The sequence below is a fragment of the Oncorhynchus mykiss genome, chromosome 3, assembly GCF_013265735.2.
Source record: "Oncorhynchus mykiss isolate Arlee chromosome 3, USDA_OmykA_1.1, whole genome shotgun sequence".
Lineage (NCBI taxonomy): Eukaryota > Metazoa > Chordata > Actinopteri > Salmoniformes > Salmonidae > Oncorhynchus > Oncorhynchus mykiss.
In genome coordinates this window covers 28,718,378-28,725,294 of record NC_048567.1, presented here as the reverse complement: position 1 = coordinate 28,725,294, position 6,917 = coordinate 28,718,378, and the positions used below count along the sequence as shown (strand labels likewise).

Sequence of the window (6,917 nt, the reverse complement as noted above, 5' to 3'; positions counted from 1 at the left end):
AGCCCCGGAGACGCTGAGGGGTAGAGAGGGGGGAGATGCGAAGATTGAAAGGGATCTTTGCAAACACAATCACGTTCTTAAATGGAAATGCGGGGCTTTAAACAAATCTTACATCTCTCCCGTTCCAGTCGCCTAAAACTCCGCAATCAGGCGCATGTTCCACTCCTTCTAAAACCGAAGCTTTTTGTAAGCTTTTTCAGGCATCACTCTTTATTTTAATTATTTACCTGAATGCATTTTTTTTTATCTCACGCGCGTGTTTATGTTGTTCTCGTCTCTCACATGGCACTGCTCTCTGTTTGTAGGCTACAGTGGGACGCACTGTACGATTTATTCATTTCAATCCCTGGACTAGAGCACGATTTAACGGTAAGTTTGCTCTCTTTTCTGCTACGTGTGTCCTTACTTCACTCTGGCACGACACGACACTGAAGAATATAGTGCGTGTGTGGATAAGATGCTCTTGGGGTCACAGGTGCTCGTCATCATCTCTTGAAAGGCGTGGTTTTGCCCATCCAACCTTTATATATTTAGTTTGGATCGACTAAGGGGAGACAATTCCAAAGAGTTGGCCAGGTGCCATTTAGTAATCCTTAAAAGGTTACAGAGGAACTTCTGGAATTTTTATTTCATAATGTACAACATATTCAGTGAAATATTTTACTATGTATTCCAATAGAAGGATGCAATATTAGTTGTTATCGAAATGTCTGTTTTCATTAATAACATAATAATAGCAGTGTTATAGGCTACAGCTCAGTGACTGATTAATATGTCAAATCAAGCCATTATCCTTGTCACCTTGGATTTGATAATATACCAAATAACAGGTAGGCCATATTTACACATCTAATAGGCTTGTAAACACAACCTCTTCAGACTATTCAATATGCAAATAATGTAAATATCAAAACGCGTTGTGTGTTGCTTTGATGCATTCAGTAACCTAATACAACATTTCCACTTGAGTAAAATAGTTTAGATTAATCTGAATATCAGTTGATCTGTCAAGGGCCTTTGCTTGTTCATTTGCAAGATGTTTTGTAAGGACTTTAAAGATCACTGAACCCTTGGAGACCACTCTGTCTGTCGGGTTGTGACTGCTGCCGGAGAGTCAGTTCCAAGCCTCAGTTAATGAAGATGCGTTACCATTCAGTCGTTCTCGTCTCCAAGTCTATAAAAAGTAATTTTTTGCTGCCGGGGCAGCCACAGACATACAGACCAACTCTTGTGCTTTGACAGCCAGCTCGAGGAGCTGTGGAAAAAAATATCCAGATGCTCACCCCTCTCTTGGTAAAGAATATGGCCTTGTGTGGAACTAGGTGAATTTTTTCTAAGATGCACGAGGTTGCTATGGAAAGAGCGTTGAAAGGGATGACACGCATCTTACTGCTGATGAATGATAGGCGATACAGGAAAAGTAAAAAAAAAAAAAAAGAGGTCACGATATGATGAATTCATAAAAAAAGACAGTGGAACACACAATTATGGGGTTTCAGTAGCTGACTAGTTGAGTATAAGGCATGGTGATGCGAGTTGAGGAAGCCCGGGTGACCCTGTCCCAAAATAATAGTCTCAATTTTCAATAGTCTGCCTTGTGTCACATTGAACCCTTTCTAAACATCCTTCCCGACACCCTTTTCTTGCACCGCTCTTTTTTTATAGTCTGGTCACGTCCAAGTGCAAGAGCCTATGCAGAAATGTTAGCATTCATTGTGGTTGGCTAACTCTATGGTGAAGCAATGGACTTATGCTGTATCCCTATTTGGGCTATGAACATTTAGGAAAAATAGATAGACAATCTATCTGTATAAAATAGGATGAAAGTGCATGTGTATCTTAGCAGTAGGCTGTAGCATTTCGTTTCTGCACTGTCTACAATATACTCACCATCATTATTTCCAAATGCGCGTGTGTTCATGAACTACAACAATGTCGTCCTGTGATGTTTGTGCCCACTGGACTTGTGCCCGCTGATATTAGAAGTATATTTTTTTAATGTTAAAAAAAAATCCCTTATAGCATTCCTTGCACTCCCTGCCAGTCACGTGTTAAAGCCTCAAGTGGGACCTCATCGACTTGAATACAATTATAACCTGGACGCACCTCAGCCAACAGCCACCCGGTCCACTCTTAATTTAGCCTAACCATGTTCCTAGAAGGCATTTCCCAAAGATGAAACAACAAAAATACATCAATATTCAAATACCTGAAAGGCCTACTCCCACAACATAACAGTCTAACAGTATTTATCATCTAAAATAATATGTGTACAATTATAGTATTCACAACTGGTGCACAATATTTAAGTACAATTTTTTTTTGACACAAATGACAAATTCAAACAAGGACATTGAGGCCTAATTCTGTTTTAAAATACATTTTAAAAAGTTTCAGGGATTGTCTTTTTAATAGGCTAATAAAACTCTTTAGGATAACAGTCACATATCAATTGGAATGCACTTTCAACAACTGTCACCCAGTGTCTAGAATTACAGGCCTAGCCAACTGTAGGTTTGAATCTATTTCTAAAGGTCAAAGTCAAATATGTGTATTTCCTCTATGCTTGTCTGCCCATGAGCAAAAAAAGAAGAAAAATGTCAAAACTCAGAGGTTAAAACAAAAGTACGTTATATTGCTCCAAACAATTACGCCTAGAAGCTGGTGCTTTCTGAAAGCCATTTCACAACAATACCTTTCTCAAACTCAGATGGAGGATGATGATTTTAAATTCCTAAAATTAGACACATTGTATGCTAGACATCTCTCTGCATAGTCCCAGAAAGGAACCCAATTTCCTGCACTGCATTTGATGTTAAACACACCTTTATTCCACTTCCAGAGGGTCATTCAATCGACCGTTGCACCTGCCACCTTTAAATTTGGATTAAAACATTTTTAAAAATCTATTATTCACAAACTTCCACAATTCAGATAATTGTACTTTCCCCCACTTTCAGTCTTTCTTTTTTGATAGAAATACGAAATAGGCACTGACTACACGATCGCAATAGCCCATTTGCCTAGCGCGTAAATGACCAACGTCCTATGCTTTTCAGGTAACTTTTTTCCTTTCATTTTTGGCTAATGAACTCGGTGCTTCTGCCAGCATCCCCCTGAGAATGCGAGGGGAACGTTTCTCTTGTGGTAAAAGGTGCGAGATTTCTCCCTATTTCTTATACTAATTAGGCGGGGGTCTGAACACGATATGGGATGAATATTCATGAAAAGGCACCGGCGAGCAATTAGACGTGGAGAGAGTTCCTAACTTCAATCCCTGATGGGCACCGCGCGCAACAGAATGGGGTACCGCTCCCCCCACTCGGGATGTGTCTGTGGTGCCCAGCCAACCACTATTTGAACAGTCTATTTGTGTCCGTTCCTTTCCTGTCGTTCATGTTTTAAAGCTGCCAGCACCAAAATATCCCGCTTGCACACTTAGTGCCACTTCCCAAAAGGGAAGGACAAATAAAACACAACAACCTGGCGCCATTATTAGAGTATTTACATTTTTAATAAAGCTATTTTGGGAAATTGTATTTTGGTGGTCAAAGTTTAGAATATAATTTCTCACTTGATGCCTAAAATTAAATCATTGTTTCATCTCATACTACAACAATAGTAAAAGATAACAGTAAAATACGGACATCCTTTCTTTGCACAGGTGCCCATGTCTCTTGCCAAACATTAGGATATCAAAGTATTAGAATACCTATATCATATAATGGATTATAGGAACAAGAGAACCCACACCAACACTAATCGATAACATAATTAAAACCAATGTACAATTTACTATATCAGGATCACTTTTCACTTCACTTTCAGAGTTCCAAACCTTCCATCTAACTCCGTGACGGGCTTGAAAGCATCAGGCTTGGGATGCCTAAGCCCCTTCTCAGCTTCTGTCTACCTGTCTGCTGGGGTGTTGGTGCCTGGGCTTCAACCATCAGCCCTAACCTGTGTGGCTTCCTGTCCGTCCACAGAGGGACCCAATCCTCTACTTTGAATTCAAAGGTGATCCTTATCCTCTCCCCCCTCCTGGATGTGTGTGCCTCTTGGTTTGCCTCTCGCTTCCGTAAAGATGTGTTTATGTATGTATGTATGTGCGGCGGGGAACATAGGGAGGTTTTAGAAGGTTGGTCGAGATAAGCAGTGGAATTTGTGGCTGTGTGAATATGGATGGAGTCCCTGCTCTCTTAGAGACTGACTGATAGAGAGGTAAACAGCTTGTGGGCTGGAGGGGTGAGATGCATGCGCCTGAATACATTTAGGCAGCATCACCGTCTCTTCTTCTTCTCTCTCACTGTCTCCCTCTCTCTCTCGCCACCTGCAAAGGTCTATCGAATTATAGTCCTTTGGTGAAATATGGTTGTGTTGTGCTTTGGATTTTGAAATCTCCTGGATTTGGAAAGGGGGTTCCATTGTTATCAAAATGCTGAGTACAGTAGTGTTTTGTTATTCTTTCGACTAGTTCTGCTCAGCTTTATGTGCTGATGTTGCTTAATCATACGTTGCGGTGTTAAAGGAAAGGCCTAGTTGGTTAGATCCCAAAGACACTGTTGGTCACTTATTTTTGTTTTTGCTCCGATCAGCATCATTCTACACCGTTCTTAATTTCCTACCATCATCATCGTTGTCTTCATCGCCGTCGTCATCATCGTTGCCCTCATCATCATCTTCTTCTTCTTCTTGTTACTTCCTTATTCATCTCTTTTCCTCGTTTCCTGCCCTCCCTTTCCCCGATTTTCCCCTCTCTCTCGCCCCCTTTGTTGAAACAATTTGGAGCAGCATTAATATGATCATCACAGAGCCAGTGTTGACTTCCTCTCCTCTCCTCTCCTCTCCTCTCCTCTCCTCTCCTCTCCTCTCCTCTCCTCTCCTCTCCTCTCCTCTCCTCTCCTCTCCTCTCCTCTCCTCTCCTCTCCTCTTCTCTCCTGACAGGGGCCTGAAGACAACACAGTCTCACGCAGGCTCAGCAACACACAGGTTACGACCCCAACAGGACATACCACGCCACCCGGCGGGCTGAGTTGTTACGCACTACACGTGCGTGTGTATGTGTGTAAGCCACAGGAGGTTGGTGACACCTTAATTGGGGAGGATGGGCTTGTGGTTAGAGCTGGAGCAGAATCATGGTTTCCATGTGTTTGATGTGCTGAGCTGTCCTCCCCTCAGCAGCCTCCGCTGGTGTAAGCATGTTGCCCACTGCCGAATGTCCATCCGCCCTGCGTCTCCCCCTCAGCCCACCCATCCTTCCTCTCTACCTATCTCCCCTTTCATCCTGTCTCTTTTCTTCATACTGGACCGGAATATGAACGCGCAAAGTTGGCCTCACGGAGAGAGAGAGAGAGAGAGAGAGAGTCCACGTTACCTGACGTAAAATAATAGATAGATTCACTTCTGCAGGTTGAATGTTGTACTTTATGACAAATTACATCAATTAAAGAGATAGTTTGCTGTGTTTAAATATTGATATACTGTAGATTTTAGTAAGAGGACACGTGGATTTTCTTGAGTACACAATTCAAAATATGTTTTTCTATAATAGGAGGATTGTGTCTCTGTTGAAATTTGGGTACCCCAATAAATGAATTTGAAAAACCTCTCAGTTTAGAAGAGGTTAGTAACAGGTGAGGAAAACATTTTTAAAAAACAAAAGCTGTAAAAGTTACGTGAATCAATGAGATGTGACTGAACTATTTTCCATTTGACTATTGCAAAATTATTTGTTGGTAACATCAATTGATACTGTTCACAATGGAAGACAACAAGTGGAATGTAACAATAGTGTACACACCTACTTCAATGTCAGGCAGGGTAGCCTAGTGGTTAGAGCATTGGACTGGTAACCAAAAGGTTGCAAGTTCAAATCCCCGAGCTGACAATGTTTCAAATCTGTTGTTTTGCCCATGAACAGGCCTAGGCCGTCATTGAAAATAAGAATTTGTTCTTAACTGACTTGCCTAGTTAAATAAATGTAATGCGACTATTTGTCTGTTGGTTTATTAGTTATTCTCTTTCTATAATCTAATCAGATTGATCCTGGTGTACCATTATAGAGGGATATTATTTAAGCTGGATGTCTTTGCCCTACAGTCCTTTGAGTGTCAATAAAGGTTCAAGTAGTGGATTTAAAATGTTCAGACAGATAGGCTCACTATCTTGATCACATTTTGTTTTTAATTTACCTTTAAGAAATACTGTACTTATTAAAAACATGCATCAATAAAAGCTGGGATAACGAACCTACAACATGCAGTATAACAAACCCATTAATAAAGTAGACTTCTTACAATACGTAATTCCCAGCAGCTGAGAGAGAGAGAGAGAGAGAGAGAGAGAGAGAGAGAGAGAGAGAGAGAGAGAGAGAGAGAGAGAGAGAGAGAGAGAGAGAGAGAGAGAGAGAGAGAGAGAGAGAGAGAGAGAGAGAGAGAGAGAGAGAGAGAGAGAGAGAGAGAGAGAGAGACCTTATTTGATCCAGCAGACGGTTCTCTGGGGGTGTAGAGTGATCAGTCTTGCCCCTCTGGTTACTCTCCTGGTTCTGGCACAATAACAGACAACTCCAGCCTTACACACACACACACATTACTGCGCACTCACCAGATAACTTAGCTGCAGTCAGAGGCCCACTGGAAAGTTATTAATGAGCTGTTTAATTTTAATTAGATAGTAATTCATGTTAATGCTTGCTTAATGGAGCCAAATAATTCCCCTCGGTCACTTGGGGTCTTTATGCTTCGTTTACCGGCCCCCGCAGTTATTCTCCCTTTTGCCTTTATAGTAGTTTTCAAGTCTTTCTAGAGAATGGGATTATACAATGAATATGAGAAACATATGGAGCAACTGAAGCGTGTGTGTGTGTGTGTGTGAGCACATTCATTTGTGTAAGTCTGTGTGTGCCTACTTGCATACGC

The 6,917-nt window shown here is 41.4% G+C and overlaps 1 long non-coding RNA gene across 1 annotated transcript; it reads left to right on the top strand.

Moving 5' to 3' along the window:
- Nucleotides 1-5,755, top strand: LOC110517222. The gene is made up of 3 exons (XR_002472529.2): nt 1-369; nt 3,829-4,017; nt 4,945-5,755. It is a non-coding gene; the product is annotated as an uncharacterized LOC110517222 (long non-coding RNA).
- Nucleotides 5,756-6,917: the final 1,162 nt, after the last annotated feature.